Here is a 22,285-nt window from a genome sequence, read left to right as displayed (position 1 = left end):
GTGGCTCAGTGATAGAGTGCCTGCCGAACATGTGTGAGGCACTGGGTTCAATCCCTGGCACCACATAAGTACCTAAGTAAGAAAAAATAAAATAAAGGTATTCTGTCCATCTACAACTAAAAAAAAAAATTTAAAAAATAATGTCATAGGTTCTATGTCACATCCTGTTTTAGCTTGGGTTATCCTTGGTTTTGAAGGAAGCTTATGTTCTGGTGTGTCATTCAGGAGGATACAATCCTAATGATGCAAGAATAATGGAGAATGAAAAGTGGGGCAGTGGGAGTGTATGCAGGTAAGAGGGAATATACAAGTAGTGTATGCAGGTGGGTGAGTGTATATATATATATGCAAGTGGGAGAACATATAGAGGCAGGAGGGCATACACAGGTGAGAGGGCATATGCAAGTTGAAGAGTATATACATGTGAGAGGGTATACCCGAGTAGGTTAGTACATGCAGGTGGGAAAGCATATGAATATGGGAGAGTCTATGTATGTTACTGAGTTGACCACAGTTTCTCAAGAACATCCAGCTGTTCAGTTATGTGGAAGTTTTCAAAGAAGCACACAGAGAAATCCCTCCTAAGTCCTCTCTCATTCATCAAAACCCTCCCCACAGAGATTTATTTTTCTCCCACACTCAGGGAAGCCACTGAGGAAGCCAGAGTTTCTGTTGATCCAGCTGGGTCATAACTGGGCACCAGAGCAGCTATAGCTCATAGCATGATAATCATAGTTGAAGCTGTGCCCACAGCCTGGCCCTTGGCCTGAAGTTAGGTTGAGACAGTCAGCAGCATTAGGAGATGAGGCATAGGTGTTAGTTGGGGCTCTCTGACAGCAGGAACAATGATGTGAGCCTTCACTGGACTGATCTAGACATGAGGTGAGGCAAGCAGCTGAGGAATTCGAGAGGAATTGTGGGTCCATTTCCCTGGAAAGCAGACTCTGAGATGAAGATCATCTTGTAGGAGTTTTAGGAAAGGGTGCCCTCAGAATCAGTGCTTATGAGAGGGAAAAGAAAGGAAGGATTCAGAATTGTGAAGAGAGAAGTGAAGTCTCTGTCAATCCTGAATGAAATCCTGAAGATAGGATGGTCTTTCAACTGATCTGGTGCTGGGTAAGCTGTCCAAAATTGAGTCTATAGATTTATGGCTAAGATGGAACTGTGGGTAGGACACAGACTCAGGTATCATTCCAATCCTGTAGTCTCCATTTAGCTCTGGGCCATATCACAATGTTCAGACCAGGGGACTATGTTGCCAACATCCTCATGCCCTAGGTCTTGAAGAAGTCTTGGTCTTCATGAGATCCATAAGGACAGAGGTTCTAGAAATATCAACCACAGCGTCAGCTCAGAATCTGCTGAGGACAACTTTTCAGTTAAAACAAGTACAGGGATGAAAGGGATACCTTCCCTAGGAGACAGGCTTCTTAAGTCTCCTCAACTCCACAGTAAGATGTAGTGGCCATGTGATTAAAGTATGTCATGTGAGTAAAAATATTCACACATAAGAAAGAGTAGGAAATTTGTCAGCTGAGAGACTCCACCTGCATGCCACATAGACAAATAAAGCTAGTGGAGTGGAAATTAAGAGATTCCAGGGGCTGGGTTGTGGCTCAGTGATACAGCACTTGCCTAGCACCGGGGAGGCACTGGACTCAATTCTCAGCACCACATTAAAAGAATAAAGATATCATGTCCAGCTACAACTAAAAATTTTAAAAAGAGAGATTCCAAGGGCTAGGGATATAGCTCAGGTGGTAGAGTGCTTGCCTCACATGCACAAGGCCCTGGGTTCAATCCCCAGCAGCATACACACAAAGAGAGATTCCAAATATGTCATTTGGGGGAGAAAAAGCAGTTCAAACAAGATCTACATTCAGTGACTGGCATTGTTACAAACTCTAAAACTTGGTAAGGTATCAGTGTCTGGAATGACAAGTTTAGAATGTGACCCAGGGATTTCACACTAAAGTTAGGGTAAATAACTAGTGTCAACATTGGCCTTTGAGTAGGGAATTTCCCCAGAGTTTAGGTCCACAGGTCACAGACATTAGACAACAATCAGAAACTCAGAAAGAATGTCTTTGCCTCATTCCTCCTTCAGATACTGCTGAGTCTCTATGTCTTTGGCAATGGCAACCCAGAAATAGGTGGCATCAGCATTAAGTTCTAGGATTTTATCTTGTTTGGGAAAACTGCTCTAGTGCTATCTTGCTAAACATCATCAGTTTACTAATGTTGTAATATTCTTGAGTTTTCTATTGACAATCTGGATTCTTTAAAAGAGACACGTGAGAGAGGTCAATTTAACTTCTAGGACCCAAGAGAATGGAACGTTCTTCAGAAAGGCATCTGAGGCCATGGTGGTGCAGGCATTGATAACTCTACCCAGATATTGAGAACTTTTGTGGCTCAAAGTAAGCAGAATATGTAATTGGCACAACACTTAATATCTGGATTTTAACTTAAAGTTTTAATTTTTGAACTCTTTTTTAAAAAGTGGGACACATGGGAGACATGAATATCTCTCTGCGTAATTCATAGTAGGAGGAAATTTATATTCAAATATGAGATATCCCTATATATTTTTGGCTTTTTGTTTTTGGAATATCATTATGATGTCACTTAACCTCATTGAAAATATGCTACTAGACTGGGTAGGACAATGTGTCTAGACCTAATTTAGGAAGAAAAGCAAAATATGGAATGGATTTTCAGCCATAAAGCAACCTTGGAGAAAATCTCCTTAATGTATTATTCTAACCCATTTCCACTGGCAAAATATGCTTTTGTCCATTATTGGGACATCACAAAAGCAGAAGTTGGTATTATGGGAGTGATTTGGAGTAGGACAACTGACATCAACTTCCAGCAAGAGGACTGACCACACCACTTGTTGACCATGGGCTTACCAGTTCATCCAGTGGTATTAAAGGAGAAAATTTAGGTAATATCATCATTATCAGTAAACCCATTGTTGTTGCACACCAATACCATGTATTTCAATGTCGGTACAACTAACCTTTTAATCCCCATCAACCTACTCTTCATTCTGTATCCATTGGTACAGAGTTTAAGCATAAGAAAGAAGAGTGTTATGCATTAACTCCTTCAACACACAGCAGCTAAGATTGTATTATATTGTTTGATATGCCAATTCATATAGGAAATGGAGTAAGAATGTTGCTTGGAAGAAAGTTTTGAATTAGGAAACAAACTTCATTAAAGCCAAGACCTGTGGACTTAGTGAATGATTCTTGTATGGAAATCAAGATTGTTTCTTTTTAGAATAGTGGAAAATAGTATAAGAGAATGAGAGAAAAACGGAAATTGATATGACATTGAAAGGAAGTAGATGGCATTTGTGAATATTTCATATATTAATCATACCAGCATTTCCAACAGCATAGTTTTAAAAAATGTTTGGGCCACTGACAGAATTTTTGGTCTTTTGAGGTGATTTTTTTTCATTTCCTTTTTAAAATTATTTATTTATTTTAATTTGTTATACGTGATGGCAGAATGCAATTCATTTCATATTACACATATAGAGCAAATTTTTCAAGTCACTGATTGTACACAAGGTGATTATTTTGAAACATAATACTTGTTTGGATATTCGATTCTATCTAGTATTTGTAAGGTCACCATAGAAACAATTGATCACTCTATCTATAGAGAAAAGGTGCCATTAATAATTATGTTGGAACAAAGACATAAATTAGGACTGTCCCAGGCAAACTGGAACATATGACACCCTGTAGATACATAAAAACACCATTGTCATCCCTTGTAGTCACTCTTTTAAATACCACCATTAATCTCTTTTTAAGGAATTTTCATTGTGAAGTCTTATAGAAAGAAATATTTATTGAAATATATTGACTAATGTGATAACCTATTTAGATAGTAGGGAAGCATTTGATTCCTTCCGTATAAGCTATGTAGTGAACAAAGATTCCAGAACAAATGTAAGAAAAGAGAAATTCAGTCAATTGACTGACATTTACTTATTAGATATTTTGATGGTACCATTCCAAACAGTTAGTGGAGGTGGGATTTCTTCTCTAGGTTGCCTGAATTCCCTGAGAGCAAGATCTGGGTAATTGTCATAGTAACTTCTAGCATTGACTGGATGTATTTGTGGTTGACACTGTGATGGGCTGCCCAAATCCTCCTTTGGAAAAGAAGAATTTATCCCCCAGCTACCCTAGGAATGCTGCCTCCAGATAAGTCTCTGTTCTCAACCACTTTTGGGCATGGCCTTGACTGAAAAATAAACTTCCTCACCCAAGGTCCTACCAGGGAAGCCCACTACCTGAACCATATAGGGAGTATGAATCCTGGCCTTCTTGCCTCAATTGGGGACAGCTCTGAAGAGCCACCCAATACCAGAGGTCCCCAAGAGATCAGCCAAGAACTTCTTCAGGACTACAGTTCAGCCTCCTCTATACAGTCATATTTCCATCCCTTCCTTTCGACAGCTGTCAAACCCAAAAGCACTTCCTAATTAGCACTGTGTATGCTGATCTTCATTTCAGAGTCTTATTCCTGGTAAACTCCAACTGCAACAATCACTTTGAGTTCTGTCGTTAGTCAAACATTTGATCCATTCTGGTCTCAACTCCTCAAGGAAAGATTCAGATGTATTCTTGGTTCACAGGTTCCACATTCTTTGAATGTCCTAGATGGAGAGACTAAAGGCCTCTCCTTTTCAAGCTGCCACTTTCCTTGGAGGAGAGATGTTTAAGGAGGAACAGAAATACCTGTGGGGCTGGAATTGTGGATCAGTGGTAGAACTCTGCAATCAAACCAAACTACACCAAGCAATCTTTGCAGCTTAGAAGCCACTTAACTCATTAAGACTGTGGGGGTCCGACTGCTAGTCTTTATAAGGTAGAAACTACTACTCAGGAATATCTCTAGTTTATTGCACAGAGACATGAACAGAAGAGGTGCTTGGTAAGTGCTTGGGCAATAACTGAATGTATGTCTAGATGGAAAGATAGATTAATCATGCAGTCTCCCAGGACAGTGTTTCAGAGCCCTTGAACTTAAAAATGACTAACTCAAGATGAAGAGATGGGAGGGATGAGAAGGATTAAGGAGATGAGTGGCAATAGGAAAGTCCATAAAGGGGAGACAGAAGACTGAATAAAATAGAATTTTTAAAAATCAAGCTAGTCGGGCTGGGGTTGTGGCTCAGTGGTAGAGCACTTGCTCAGCACTTGTGAGGCCCTGGGTTCGATCCTCAGCACCACATATAAGTAAATAAAGGTATTGTGTCCAACTACAACTAAAAAAAAATAAATCTTAAAAAAAAATCAAGCTAGTCTTCCACTAAAGAAGAGTTCTGCAACCTTAATCACTCCTTAACCTTCTTTCCCCTTAATCACTTTTCACCAATCTGGGGTCCATTCAACCTACTAAAATATAGCAGCATCATATAGTTTCTGCTTTATTGCTGAATTATTTGTGGCATTGCTAAGAATTTGTGGCATTAGAATAGCACTGGTTAACTCTAAAATCTTTTTTATTTTTTTAGCTGTAGTTGGACACAATATCTTTATTTTATTTATTTTTATGTGGTGCTGAGGATTGAACCCAGGGCCTTGCATGTGCTAGGCGAGAGTTCTACCACTGATCCACAACTCCAGCCCCTAAATTCTTTTTAGAGTAAGTTTCTTCCATAGCAGTTGGAATTGAAATTGGAAACACAAAGGCCTTGAGCACTAAGCTGAGGAGGATGAACAGGAAGTTGTAAGTGAATAACTACCTTATTAGATCATATTCTCATTTTACAATTCTTAGAACAAAGACATTTTCAGCCACAAGACTTGTTACCTCATAGTGTAGTTGTGCTGAAGCCAATAATAATTGCACCATGCTAAAAGCCTACTCAAAATCCATCACTTGGAAACATAAAGAAACCTCAGATACTTCAGGACTTATATTTTTTCTGGATAAACTATGACATACGGAAGTTTTGAAAATGATTAAAGGCATCAACTAACAAAATATTTTAAACAATGGTGTAAATGGATCAGTGTTCTCTTGATTGAAAATACAATCTATTTGTTTTCTTTTTTAAAGAGAAAAGCGTTTAGAGGTCCTTTCAAGCCCCTAAATGTCTGACTAGCATTTCAAATAACAATGGATGAGACAAGGAACCCCCTCCCTCATTTCACCATACTTATCCACATTCATTATTACACTAGACTGAACAAACTATTCCTGAATGTTCAACAATATTATTAGTAGAGGCATCTCTATTTGAAAGCTGTAACTTTCCCCCTAGCAATTATGTCTGATTACAGGTGGAAAAAAGTTTTCTTTAGTGTGTGTCTTTATAAAATCCACTGTGAACATTAACCACATTTCATCTCATCGGAAGTATGAGGCGTGTGTGTAGGTAAGGTAGAATTCAGTATAAAGTGTTAAGGCATAAATCAATTAGGTAGGCACTTTTTACTGACAACATTCAAAATTGTCACATGAGATTACTCTGAAGTGTCCAGGTTCTAGTAAAATTATTTATGGTTGAATGTTACAAGATTGTTCAAAGAGTGTATATATAATAATCTACTCCAGTTTTTCATGGATATCCTCAATATGCAAGGCTACCATTTATAGTTAACTTCTAAGAGTACAGATCTGTTTCAGAAATGGATTTTGGAAGATGGTTAAAAATTGCCATCTTTTGCCTGGCTTGATGGTGCATGCCTGTAATCCCAGCCGCTCAGGAGGCTGAGGCAGGAGGATCAAGAGTTCAAAGCTAGCCTCAGCAAAAGCAAGGCTCTAAGCAGTTCAGTGATCCCCTGGCTCTAATACAAAATAGGGCTGGGGATGTGGCTCAGTGGTTGAGTGCCCCTGAGTTTAATCCCTAGCACCCCACCCTCAAAAGTTGCCATCTTTTGAACAAAACAACTACTAGCTAAATAATTTGCCAATGAATGGATTGGGGGTTAAAATTTAATAAACCTTAATTCAGGAGGCTCTGTTGTTCACAATTACTCCTGGATTGAATTAACTTAATTCAACAATGTTTCAAGTTTACCCTATGCCCACACCCTTGCAGAATAACCTGTCAGCTACCTGCATTCCTATACCTGGGGGTGGAAGGAAATCATATAAAAAGTCAATAATGAAAGAGGTAAAAAGTACTTTCAGAACCTGATTTTCCCCATTCCTTACCCTTGTACTCAGAGCAATGGGAGGGGAGAAAGTAAAAGAGAATGTGTACATGGCAAGGAAAACTATAAAAGTTTATCCACAGTTAGATAACCCCAGAAGGTGCAAGTTTTACACAGGTCATGGAACCACCCACTTCCATTCAAGAGTAGTCATACTTATTTTGCATCAAAAATGAAACAATACAATTAGAGGCATTGTGGAGGGGAGAGAATCAGAAGCTGATGCTTACCTGCAAGCTGGCCAGGCCTATTTAAAGATAGGGGAATGAAACTGAGTATTCAAAAAAAAATTCACAAATATGCTCTTGGGGGAAAATTCATACAATTGAATATGAATCAGAAAATATATTCTTTGACAAATTGATGGGAGAGAAATAAATCACACAATTCATCTTTATTCAGAATGTACTTTCTCTTTTTTTTCTTCCCAGCAAGCTAGAAGCATATGCCTCTTAGCAACATCCTTGTCCTATGAAAGCTCACCAGAAGTACAGCTAAAAATGGGTCCATATGTACCATTGGCAATAAAGATTTTTCAATAGTGGCTGAAACTTGCTTGCCTCCTTGTAATACAGAATTTAGCCAGGTTTATCATTACACCTGATGTATTTAAAACTGTGTGTACTATTTAAAAGTCTCTGTCAGATTTATAAAATTAATTATAGCATAGGAACTCTGTACTAATGTGATGAGTGAATGACTAAACACGTGAATTTCTGCCTACATTTTTGGAAAACATTTCCCTCATGTGTTATTGAATCTTATTCTCCAATTTTATCTTGGCAAAGAGCAGAATCTATGAAGCTCTCCCTCAAGAAAGTATTCCTTGTAAGTGGAGAGTTAAAAAACTTTACCTTTTTGCTTATTTTAAGTAAAAATTTTTGAGTATGATTTACATACCATAAATGCACCCATTTTTAGTATATGAGTTAATGATACTGTATTTATAGAGTTGTGCAGCTACCATCACAATCCAACTTTAGAATATTTCCATCTCTCCATAAAAAGATCCCTTAGGACCACTTGCTGTACTCTCATTCCTACCCCCAGTCTCAGGCAACCAATAATCTACTTTTGGTCTCTATAGATTTGTGTTTTTTGGACACTATATATAAATGGAATAATACAGTATGTGTTCTTTTGTGACTGACACCTTTCAATTACCATAGTGTTTTTGAGTTTCATTCAAGATGTAGCATATATATGACTGAATATCATTCCAAATATTATTACATTTTGTTTAAGCATTCAAAAGTTGATGAACATTTGGTTTGGCTATTATTAATAGTGTTATTTTTAGCATTTTTGTACAAGTTTTTCAGTAGATATAAGTTCATTTATCTTGGGTAAGTATGTAGGAGTAAAATTGCTGGATCTTTTTAAGAAACTGCCAAACTGTTTCTAAACTGTCTGTGCCATTTTACATTCCCAGCAGAAATACATGAGGGTTCCAGTATCTTCACCTCATTTCCAACACTTGTTATTATTTGTCTTTCTGATTATAACCATTCTAGTGGATGGGAAATGGTATCTCATTGTTATTTTAAATTACATTTCTTTGATGACAAATAAGTTTAAGCATCTTTTTCATACTTACAGAATATTAGTATATCTTTCTGGTGAAATGTTTATTCAAAATTTTTATCTGTTTTTCATTTGGGTCATACATATATATCAGGTGTATGTGGGCATTGGCCACTGATGATCAACTCAATCTTCAATCCCACTCCCCTCCCCAGAAGTTGAGGGTAGGGTGGGAGCAAATGTGCCAATCCTTTAGTCATATGGTTGTTTTCCCCTGACAATCAGCTCCCAATCTAAGGTTGTCCAGTTAAGTTACATCATTCCTCCTCTTTTATTGTAATGATACAACTTTTGGTAGGCTCCTGGATATATACATGATGAATCCTCCATAAAAAAAAAAAGGGGGCAGAGTTTAGAGAGTTTATAGATAACACATTGGAGGTGGCAGAGACTGCATAGTGTTCTGTGCCCCTTCTCACATGCCTTGCCCTACACATTTCTTGCATCTGGTTGTTCATCTGTATCTGTTATAATATACTTTATAATAAGTGGGTAAACATAAATAAAGTGTTTCCCTGTGTTTTCTAGCAAAATTAATAAACTGTGAAGAGGGAATTGTGGAAACTCCAATTTGTGTCCAGTTGGTCAGAAGCTCAGGTCACAACCTGGGGCTTAATATAGGCCTCTAAAGTGTGTGAGGTGCAGTCTTCTGGTACTGAGTTCTTAGCCTTTAAGGTATGATGCTATTTCTAGGTAGATAGTATCAGAATTTAATTGAATTTTAGGACATACAGCTAGTGTCCACTGGAGAATAATTTAATTATGTGTGACGATAAACCCACACACATCTGGTATTGGAAAAGTTAAAAACACTTTGATTTTTCCTACATCTTTTTTACTTGATTCTTTTTAGTTATATATGACAATAGAATATGCAAAATAATAGAAGCATGGAATATAATTCATTTTAATTCAGTCCTCCATATTTCCCTTTCTCCTCCTCTCCTTTCTCCCATTGTTCCCTTCTCTCTACTGATCTTTTTGCTATTTACTTATAGTTTTTTTTTAGTTAGTGTCTTGTGAATGTACATGACAGTGAGATTCACTGTGGTATATTCATGTACATACATAGGAAAGTTAGGTCAGATTCATTCCATTGACTCTCCCTATCCGATCCGTCCTCCCTTCCTTTCATTTCCCTTTTTTTATTCCTCTGATCTTACTTCTATTGTTTTTTTTAATCCCCCACCTTATTTTGGATTAGCTTGCACATATCATAGTAAACATTGATCTTTGATTTTGAGGGACTGACTTGTTTCACTTAGCATGATAGTCTCCAGTTCCATCCATTTACCAACCTTCTATTCCTAGTTTGAGAGGTTTTGTTGTTTTTTTAGAAATGTGTGTTAGATATTGCCAAGGGCTTTTCTGTGTCTACTGATATGATAATGTCATTTTTGTCCTTTCCTCTATTAATATGATACATTACATTACTTAATTTGGGGATATTAAATCAACCTTGCAGTTCTGGAATTAATTCCACTTATCTTGGTGTATAGTGCTTTTAATATGTTGCTGGGTGTGAGTTTTTTAAATACTTTGTCAAGGGTATTTGTGTTTATATTTTTTCTTTCCTTGTAATGTATTGTTTGATTTTGCTATATTAAGGGTTGGCTAGTGTTTCCTTTTCCCATGCTTTATCAAAAAAACTACAAATGATTGATATTATTTCTTCTTTACATGTTTTGGTAGAATTTCCTAATGAAATCCTCTGGGCCTGGGCTTTACTTTGTGGGAAGATTTTAATCACCAACCAATTCAATTTGTTTACTAGTTATGGTTTTCTGTATATTTTCTATTTCTTCTCCAGTCATTTTTGGTAATTTGCATCTTTCTAAGAATGTCTTCATCTATTTTGTTGGCATTAGGTTGTTCATAATATTGCCATATAATACCTTTAATTTTTATAATTTGGTAGTGGCATCTCCTCTTTCATTCTCGAGTTTGGTAAAGTATGCCCCACCCTTCTCTCTCTCTCTCTCTCTCTCTCTCTCTCTCTCTCTCTCTCTCTCTCTCTCTCTCTCGTTGCTCTAACCCAAATTTGTCAATTTTGTTGATCTTTTCATAGAACCAACTTTAGGTTCTATTGATGTTCTCCATCTTTTCTCTTTTCTGTTCCATTAATTTCTACCTAATCTTTACTCTTTCCTTCCTTCTGCTGCCTTTTTGTTTAGTTACTTAGTTTGCTTGTTTTTGCAGTACTGGAGATTGAACCCAGAGCCTTGTGCATGCTAGGAAAGCACTCTACCACTGAACTGTATCTGTAGCCCACCTTTTTGTTTAGTCTACTTTTATTTTTCCATTTTCTTAAGGTAGAAGGTTAGGTTTTTTATTTGAGATCTTTCCTGTATTATAGCACAGGTGTTTTTAGCTATAGTTATCTCTCTCAGCACTGCTTTGGCTGCATCCCATGAATTTTGATATAGTGTGTTTTTTGTTTTCATTCTGTTAAAAAAGAATTATTTCCAAATTTCTCATGTAATTACATCCTTGATGTATGGATTATATAAATCTGTGTTTTTTACATTTCCAAATATTTGTGGATTTCTCAAATTTCCCTGTCATCGATTTACAGTTTGATTCCATTTTGGTTGTAGTGCTACATAAATTTCTGGCTGGATGTCATTCTATTGCTTTTTCCAACCAGTACTGTGACCTCAGGCTAGCTACAATGTTGTTTGCCACTGAGATTGGTATTGTTTTTGACAGTTATTCAGGCATGAAATTTTCCAAGTTCTGTTCCAAATAAAGTCATTATTTTCTCATAGGACTTCAGAGTTGCCATTTCATACAGCCTGCCCCACCTGGGTAGAATTATGAAGCTAAGGTGAAGGAATTGGAGAAACCCCAGAGACTCTTACTGTTTTTATAGATATTCATTAAATTTTCATGAATAAACACTTGAATTAATTCTAGGCCTGTAATCAATACCCAGAGTTTTTAAATGGTTGGTTTTTGATAATGTTGTCCTATTTTATCATTGCCTTTAGAAAGAGGATTTTCCAAATTCCTTAAATACTTGTAGAAACCCTGAAAATTTTCACTTTTTTAAATCAATAAGATAGTCTAAAAAGTCCATAGGGCTTTGAGATATTTTTTGGCTTTCATGCAGTTGGTATTAAATATTACTAAATTCTTCAGGATTTTTAAGAGTAGGTAAATTGGCTATAGAATTTTTTTAGAATTCATTTAAGAAATAATAATAACCATTATTGCCACTTAATAAGGGTTTACTATGTGGCAGGCACTTAGCATACCTTAAACCACCTTGTAATATATTATAATTTCATTTTATATATGATGAAAATGAGACTCTAAGTTCTCTGAGTAAGAGCTCACAATTAATGGGTCTTGGAGCAAGGATTTGAACATAGGTTTTGTAGTCATATATTTCTTTCTATACATTATTGTACAAAACTGAGCATTACCAAACATGTTTCTCCTCAAGAAAGAGCTGCAGGGTACTAGCTAAACCTTGGACAAGAAACATCTTTAGATAATTAATAGGACTGGGATTTATCTACATAGTATGACGATAGAAGAATGAAAAACAATGCCATATAACCAGAAATAACTTAATTTCTAGTGTCTATAATTTGTATTTATTTGTTAGTTTGTTGGTGAATAATTTATGCCCTAATTCACAAGACTTGAAATGACTTACATTTTGGGATTCAGACATCATTGAGATCAGATGAATTCTCTCCCAGAAAAATCAAAAGAACATACACACAATTTTGAATAAATTTTAAAGAGTTCATGGGGTCCAAAAGTCATAAGCCCCAATTTGAGAACTCCAAGTTTTTTTTTTTTAAATGTTTTTAAGTTGTTGATGGGCCTTTATTTTGTTCATTTATTTATACATGGTGCTGAGAATCAAACCCAGTGCCTCGCACATGCTAGGCAAGTGCTGTACCACTGAACTACAGCCCCAGCCCGAGAATTTTAATATTTATTTTTTTTTTAGTTTTCGGCGGACAACATCTTTGTTTGTATGTGGTGCTGAGGATTGAACCCGGGCCGCACGCATGCCAGGCGAGGCTAGCGTGCTACCGCTTGAGCCACATCCCCAGCCCTCCAAGTTTTTTTTTTTTTAATTTTTTAGTTGTAGGTGAACACAATGTCTTTATTTTTATTTATTTATTTTTTTGTGGTGCTGAGGATTGAACCCAGTGCTTCAATTGCGCTAGGCGAGTACTCTACCACTGAGCCACAATCCCGTCCCTGAGAACTCCAAGTTTAATAATGGAGAAGAAGCCTGGAGCAGCTTCTTTCCCATAAGACACCTTTGTCAAATATCAGAAGCAGGTAGCCACCTCATTCAAATACCCTTGTTCAGTAAGGAACCTCCACAGCTGTGCATGGTGGCCTTGACAAAGACAGTGTACTTGCCAATGAAGATATTATGTTTCCTTTGTGTTCCTAGTTCTCAGCTCAATACAATAGGTGTCCAATTATGTTTGATTCATCCATAAATAATTGCTAAAACATTCTATTCCAAAAAATATGTTTTAAAATAGCCTAAGACTTGAGGTTCAAACTTAGAGTTATATCCCTTATGCCAGTTCCTTTGCTAGAGGATAGGATGATCATAATGTGGAATTTGGGAATTTCAAAAACAAAAAAAAAAAATTACCAAGTTCAGAGTCAGGCAGGATCTCAGACTTTCTGAAGAAACTGGTAGATGAAGAGTGAAAGAATAACACACTTGTGGATTGCCAAGGAATACGTAGGCCTCCACAGCTAAAAACAACACACCCTCGTGGTGCTAGAACAACTTAGTATTTTCCACATCTTTGCAAGTTCATTTTGCTTCCATGGAAACTACTAATTTACATTGACTCATAAAAAGCTCCTACAGGAAAACACTTAGAGAAACTCAAATGCAAGTATATTCTAAACTGACAGCACAGACACAGAGGTTAAAATGGTAGGAAAAAGACTCTAGAAAAGTTTTGACTAACATATATTCAAAAGTAGACAGGTGAAATATATTTTTCAAAGGCAAAATAAGCCAGGAGTGGTGGCACACACCTGCAATATCAGTGACTCAGAAGATTGAGGAAGGAGGATAGCAAGCTCAAAGCCAGTCTTGGCATTTTGCAATACCTTGTCTTGAAATACAAAATAAAAAGGGCTGGGAATATAGTTCAATGGTAGAGTGCCTCCTGAGTTCAGTCCCCAGTGTTAAAAAAAAAAGCTCAAATAAAACTTCTAGAGATGAAAATTAAAATGTATGAAATTTAAAAATTATACTGGATAGATTAATGTCCAATTAGATACTGCAGAAGAAAAAAGTAGCAAACTTGAAAACATAGGAATAAAAATTATCCAAACTTCAATGCAGAGTGAAAAAAAGAACTAAAGAAAAATGTCACCAGGGATAAAAAGGTCATTTCCTAATGACAAATTGTCAACCAATCCATCAAGAGGGCATTGTGGATGGGTGTGGTGGCACAAGCCTGTAATTTCAGAGACTGAGGCAGGAGGATCCCAGTTCTATAGTGATCCTAAACATGCACCTAAAAACAGGACTTCAAAATAAATGAGGAAAAAAAAACCTGATACAATTGCAAGGAGAAATAGACAACAATCACAGTCTGATATTTCAAAACTCCTCTCTCAATAATTGATAGAACTAGTAGACAGAAAATCAATAATAATAGGGCATGCTTGATCAAAACTATCAACTGACTTGATAAAATAACATTTATACACCACCCTACCCAACAATAGCAAAATACACATTGTTTTCAAGTGCACATAAAACATTTAGCAAAATAACTGGTATTTGAGAATGAAGGTCATAGGTCATAATAAAGGGATTCAATTCATACAAAATATGTTCTCTGATCACAATGGAATTTAATTAGAAATCAATACAAGAACTTATCTGGGAAAATCCTGAAAATTTTGAAAACCAAATAATACAGTTCTGAATAACTTATCAAAGATTAAATCAAAAGTAAAACTATTTTGAACTATATTGAAGACACACTTTAAGAAACTAAAACAAAAGAATAAGTAGAAGAAATAAAACAACAAAGACACAAGAAGATTGGTGAAATTCATAAACATCGAGCCAGACTAATGAGGAAAAAAGATAAATTACCAATATTGCAATTAAAAATAGAAGTTACTATAGATTCTACAAATATTAAAAGCAACAATTGAGAGCAAATAGTAAAAGGGAATATTTTGAACATAGATAAAATGAACAATTACTTGAAACAAAAGTTCAGTGAAGAAATTTAAAAATTAAATTTGTCATTAATATTTCCACAAAGATACCTCCAGGCTCAAAGTCTTCACTGGTGAATTCTACCAACATTTAAGGAAAAAAACAATACAAGTCCCACAGAATATCCTCCAGAAACTTGAAGAAGAGGAAATATTCTTTGACTCATACTATCAGGCCAAAATTATCTGAATTAAAAAAAAACCTGGACAAAATATATTGCTATAGATTTGTGTGCCCCTAAAAATTCACATGCTTAAGTCCTACCCACAAGTATCATAGAATGTGATCTTACGGAGAGATAGAGTTTTTACAGAGGTCATCAAATTAAAATGAGGTCATCAAATTAAAATGAAGTCATTAGGGTGGACCCTAATCCAATATGATTGGCATCATTAGAAGTAAGGGGAAATTAGGACACAGACACCTACAGAGGAAAGACACTGTGAACTCACAGGAAGAAAATGGTCATCTATAAGCCAAGAAGAAAGACCTGGAACAGATCCTTCCCTTAAAGCCCAGAAGGATCCAACCCTACCAACACCTTCTTGTCAGACTCCCAGACTCCAAACCTGTGAAATAATTTCTGTTCTTTAAGCCACCAAATTTATGGTTCTTTGTTATGGCAGCCCTAGAAAATTAAGACAGATAATACTCAAAAACTATGGAATAATCTTCTTCATAAGCATAAATGCAAAAATTCTATACATAAAAAAATTAGGAATTCAAATAACATAGCCAACAATATATCAAAAATATATATTATCAGGGCTGGGATTGTAGCTCAGTGGTAGAGCACTTGCCTAGCATGTGTGAGGCACTGAGTTCAATTCTCAGCACCACATATAAATAAATTAATTAAATAAAGGTCCATCAACAACTAAAAAAATTAAAATATATATATACATATATACACATTGTCACAAATTTATATAATGTCATTGCTGCCTCATTACCTCATTTTTAGGCTTAACATAAATTACTCAAACCCAGTGATACCCTATCACTTTTAACCTAATTATAACTTGCCCCCCCCCGTGGTTATTGGCACACACAGATAAGCCCCTCATGCCTCATCTCACATACCCCAAACTAAAAACTTCTCATAGCTGCTAAAGAAAATGCCTAATGCATAATAGCGGGGTCATATAAATAAGTTCCTTCCCCTTCGTGTGTGTTTTCTTTAAACTAGCCAGTCCACAACCAAATAAGAGGAAAATACAATATATATCATGACCAAGTCCTAATGCTACATCAGAATGCAAAGTAAAACATTTGAAAGTGAATGTAATTCATCACATTAACCTGCTAATACTCTGTCTAGAAGAATTGAAGTTCTGTTTTCTATGCAATCTAATCTATTGGTGATGCTTTCCAGTGAATTTTTAATTTGATTCATTATGTCTTTCATTTCCAGGAGTTCTGATTGGTTTCTTTTCAATGTTTTTATTTCTACTTCAATATTTCTATTTTGATATTTATATTTATTGAAATGGTCTTTCATTCTTTAGATCTTTTAATTTATTGAACATAATAATCAGTTTTTTATAATCTTTCTCTGTAATTTTATACTAGTACATATCTTGGGGTCCTTTGTTGGGAGATTGTGAATTTGGGGGGAAGATTGGTTTGCCTGTTTCTTCATCTTTTCAGAGATCCTGGGGTTATGCATCAGTTGAGATGGATCCCTTTTCCTCTTTTATACGCATGCCTTTGCATGTGTAGCTCTTTATTTTATTTATTTATTTTTTTGGTACCAGGGATTGAACCCAGGGGCACTCGACCACTGAGCCACATCCCCAGCCCTATTTTGTATTTTATTTAGAGACAGGGTCTTGCTGAGTGGCTAAGTGCCTCACTGTTGCTGAGGCTGGCTTTGAACTTGCAATCCTCCTGACTCAGCCTCCCAACCCACTGGGATTACAGGCATGCGCCATTCCGCCCGGCTCATGTGTAGTTCTTTTATATTCTAGGAGTTCTCTGTTTTCAACATATGAGTAGATGTTAATAGGTGGGACCTGAATTTCCCCTCTGTTTCTACTTGGGGCCTGGTTTTTAGTTTGGGTTTTTTTCCTTCACAATTCTGAGTTGAATTAAAGTTTAGGCTCAGGTGGGGCTAGATGTGTAGCAGGAGATTCACTGTTGCTTGTCTGAGTTGTGTTTCTTGGTAACAGGATCTCTACTCTGTGGTGTTGAAATTTCCCAATCACTTTCCAGCCCCTCTTGGAGGGGGAAGCAAGAGTGGCACTATTGTCAGCAGCAGATGTACAGTTTTGAGATAAATGTCCAGGGTCTACTTTCATCTGTAACACTAATTGCCACTTATATAGGAATGGTGGGGTTAGCATTTAACATCAGTACCAGCAACACAAAACTGTAGGCTAGATCAGACATTTAACATCAGGTGTCTGCTATGTTGTGGACTATATTAATAATCACAACATGAATGGTGTAGGGATTACATATGCAGCCACAGACATGCATACAAAATCACAAATAATGGAAAAAAGTAAAACATGATACAATATAATGAAGTGAAGTTTGAAAAACACTTATAATAGAATTTTAAAAAGAAAAAAAATAGATTTTAAAATGGGAGTATGAAGAAAAGAATGAGGAAAAAAGCCAGGCCCAGTGGTGCACACCTGTAATACCAGCAACTCAGGAGGCTGAGGTAGAAGGATCATGAATTTGAGGCTACCCTCAGCAATTTAGCAAAGCCCTAAGCAACTCATCAAGACCCTGTCTCAAAAGAAAAAAAGATGGGGCTGGGATTGTGGCTCAGTGGTAGAGTGCTCCCCTAGCACAGGCGGGACTCGGGCACCACATAAAAATAAAAAAAGGCATTGTGTTGTGTCCATCTACAAAAAGGATATATTCTTTCTCTCTCTCTCTCTCTCTCTCTCTCTCTCTCTCTCTCTCTACCCCCAAAATAAAATAAAATAAAAAATAAAAAGAGGTATGGGTATGTGGTTCAATGTGGCTCTATAGTTAAGCATGTAGCATGTAGGTTCATTTCCTGGTGAAGACGGGGGAGAAGAAGGAGAAGGAAGGGGAGGGGGAGGGGAGGGGAGAAAAAAGAAAAGAATGTTGCTGAGAAATAAAGGGTTTATTCCCACTGAGGTGGTCAAAACTATTGGCAGGAATGGATTTTCATGGTATTTGTGTTTGGCTTTGTAACCCTTGGGTAAGAGGATTGGGGGATATTAAAACCAACAACTTTGTGTTCCTCCCTTAGCTGCCAGCCTTTGTGGCTAGCAGGCATAGCTGGTTGTGGTAGAACTTAGCTTCCAGTCTCCCCATATATAGTTAAGGTAGCACAATTAGGGTGCTGACAAATTGTGTATTTCTGTGATGGGTTATTGCAGAGTTCAAATTGAGATTCCAGTAATTGGGATTTAGTCTAGCCTGAACTTTGGAACTGTGTGAGTGGGTGTTAGAGAATTGATCCACATTCCCTATTACAGGTCTCTGAAGGACATTTGGATCTCTAAGGTCTTGGTAAAACCCACTTTTATGGATGTAATGGTTAATTTGAATTGTCAACTTGATTGGATTAAGAGATGCTGATAAATTAGAGGCTTCTGGGTGTTTATCAGTGAGGATGTGTCTAGGAATTATTTGCATGTGGGATAGTAAACTGAAATGGAGACCCTCCCTAAGTGTAGGCAGCACTATTCAGTCGGATGGTGGCTTGGATGGAATAAAATTTGGAAGAACAAGGTGCAGCAGCAGACGCAAACTCGATTCTTCTTGAATAGGCTCTTGATTGCTGCTGCGATTGCCTAAGGATATCAGACTCATGCTCCTTCGCTCTTCCAAAGGGGACTCTGCCAGTAATTCTCCAGGGAGTTTTTCAGAAGCCTTCAGTCTTGGACTAGGGTAGCACCATTGATCCCTCTTGTTCTAAGGCTTCAGTATCTTGGACTGTGCAGCTACTGGTTCCTCTAGCTCTCTAGCCTGAAAATGGCCATTGTGGACTATCTAGCTTCTGGTCCCATAAGCCAATCTAATAAACCCCCTTTTATAATCTTACTTCCAGGTGATTCTGTTCCTCTAGAGAACCCTGACTAATACAATGGGATAAGGACAAAACCTCCTCGGTTTTCACTTTCACTGCTATGCATGTGAAATACTGGGTACCTGCCCTGGAGTGTAAATGTTCCTGTGTGGCCACTATACCACCAGCAACAATAGGAGCTTTCTCCCTTGAGATCCAGTTCCTGAATGGTCAGGTAAATTTTTCTTTTTTTTTTTTACTGATTTATTTATTTATTTATTTATTTTTATTAGTTGCTCATGACAATACAATGATCTTGACATATCATACATTTGAATCAAATGGGGTATGAATTCTCATTTTTCCAAGTGTACAGGTTGCAGAATGACATTCTTTGTACCTATTTTAGTCTCTCTGGTTCAGGCACCTTCTGGGAACTTTTTGGTCAACAGCAGAAGTTCCCAATCTCCTGTCTCCCAGTGGCGGAGAGCACAGCAAGAGCTTGGGGGTGGGACCCTTTTGCAGGTGGTGGAAGTGGGGCTGGTAAAAACTGCTTTTTGAAACACTCTTAAGTGAATGAAAAGAAAAGTCACAGACTAGGAGAAAATATTTACAAATCACATATCTTATAAAACATTTATATCCAGAATACATTTATATCCACACTCAAACAAAATAGGACAGGAAACAAAATCCCAACACATTTGAGCAATGAATTTGAACAGGCAAAAGAAGATACATAGAAGGCAAAGAAACAAATGAAAAGTTATTAGGGAAATGTAAATTAAAATTGCAGTGAGATATTACTGCATACTTATTAGAATAGCTGAAAGTCAAAAGACTGATTATAACAAGTACTGGTAATGATATGGACCAAATTGGGACTTTCATACACCAGTGATCAGAATGTAAAATGGTGCAAATGCTTTGGAAAACAGTTGACACTTTCTTCAAATACCCATCTATTTACCCAAGAGAAATGAAAGCACAGGTTTATTAAAGTGCACATGAATGTTCAAAGCAGCTTTGGATATAATAACCAAAAGCAACCCAATTCTCCTTCAGCTGGTGAATGGATAAATAAACTGGTATTTCCATTCAATAGAATACTGCTCAAGCAATATAAAGGAGTGAACTTTTGATACAAACAACAATGTGAAAGACAATTATGTTGTATGAAATAAATCAGGAAATATGCATAGTTTTATTCCATTTTGATAAAACCTTAGAAAAATGAAAGAAAGAAAGTTAGTGGGTGCCCAAGAATGGTATAAAAGACAAAGAGAGGTAGAAGGAAAGAATTACCAAGGGAAAAGAGAAGACTTTGGGGGAAGAGGGACATGTTTATTTTGTGTGTGTGTGTGTGTGTGTGTATATATATATATATATATATATATATATAATATATATATATATATAATATATATATATATATATTGTGGTATTGGGGATTGGGCTCAGGGCCTCACACATGCTAAGTAAGAGCTCTACCACTGAGCTACATCCTTAGCCCAACATGTTCATTATCTTGATTTTGGTGATGGTGTCATAGGTATATTAAATCAACACTTGAAATATGTGTAGTTTTGTGTATATAAATTAGTCTTTAGTAAAGTTGTTTTTACAAAAGAACTAAAAAATACTGACATTGAATGTTTGCATGGAGGGGAGAAACAGCATGTTGGTGTGGCCATACAACAAAGAAAACATCTATGGTTTATTCCAATGGTGGTAAATTTCAAAACATTTGCAACTATTACAAGAGAAAAAAGGTAAATTCTACGTTTAATTTTGATGACTATTAATGTGATTCATGTTAAATATCATATTTTCCTTATCAAAAAAGAATTCTCTGAAATTTATACCCCTTATAAATCTAATATATGAATCCCCCATATAAAAGCATGACTCTTAGAAAATCTAGATTTACAAATGTTTCATATTTTGCACATAAACCATCTGAAACCCTGTCTTTACTGCAAAATTAGTTAAGAATGGAAGTCTTTTTTTAAGAAGGGAAGATTTGAAAGTACCTATCATGAGGGACAAGCCACATCTTTGCAATTGGGTCAGATTACACTCTTGTACAGGATTCTATTTCCCAGTGGTGCTAAATGCTTTCCACACAATATCCCTTTGAAATAATTATCATTATCCCCATTTTACAGATAAGGAGATTGATGCAGCTGGGCATTGGGGCACATGCCTATAATCCTGGTAGCTCAGGAAGCAGAGGCAAGAGGATCATGAGTTCAAAGCCAGCCTCAGCAAAAGTGAGGCCCTAAGCAACTCAGTGAGACCCTGTCTCTAAATAAAATACCCAATAGGGCTGGGGATGGGGCTCAGTGGTTAAGCACCCCTGGGTTCAATCCTTGGTATACACCACACCCCCCCACAAATAAAAAAGAAGTCTGATGCGCAGGAATATCAATTTCCCCTACCTTACCCATGGCACCAGGTCATCATAAAGCTCTGCTCTACATAGGCTAAATTATAAAGTCAAAGATAGTCACAGAAATAAAGTAGGAATTAATTAGTAAGGACCAGGCCTTTGTGGCCCTCTGCCCATGTTATTGTATTTAATGACAATAAACACTTGGAGGATAGATGTTTTCATTACTAACATACAGATAGGGAAAACAAGCCAGAAATGAGGCATTGCTAGTGAGTCACTGAGGAGATACGGATGGATTTCAAAGATGATAACACCATAAACAAGCCCAGACAGATGAGTTTCAAAAGCAGATGGAAACTAGAAAGACAGCAGAGATGCACAGCCTATGTCTTGGAGCCTAAAGATAATTTTCCAGAAGAGGTAATTTAACTGTAGCTGCCCTTTATTTCCATTCCAGTCCCTTAAAGCCATCCTCGTGTGTGTGTGTGTGTGTGTGTGTGTGTGTGTGTGTGTGTGTTGTGCTGGAGATTGCACCCAGGGTCCTGAGCATGCAAAGCACATGCTCTGACAATGAGCTATAACCCTACCCCTTCTTCCATTATTTCTGAAGAGAATAGTGGCAGTTTCTGGCAATGTTTTAATGGATTCTTGGAAATAAATCTGTGATTGGGCCTGGCCTCCACTTCCTTTTTTTAGTCCTTTGCCACAAAACTATCTTCAACCCCAAAACACAGATAACACTGTTTAGTATTCACACTATCCACATTATCCCATAAGTTATTTGGATGCAAGTATTTTGGCTTTGTTTAATGTTTGCTCAAACACATGGGATGATACAAAAAAAATCTTTGAAAAGAATATCCCAAAAGAAT

This window comes from Marmota monax, unplaced genomic scaffold, assembly GCF_021218885.2.
Source record: "Marmota monax isolate L192 unplaced genomic scaffold, Marmota_monax_Labrador192_F-V1.1 WCK01_AAM20220418_F8-fsc00225, whole genome shotgun sequence".
NCBI classification, from domain to species: Eukaryota; Metazoa; Chordata; class Mammalia; order Rodentia; family Sciuridae; genus Marmota; species Marmota monax.
This window is presented reverse-complemented; position numbering follows the sequence as displayed.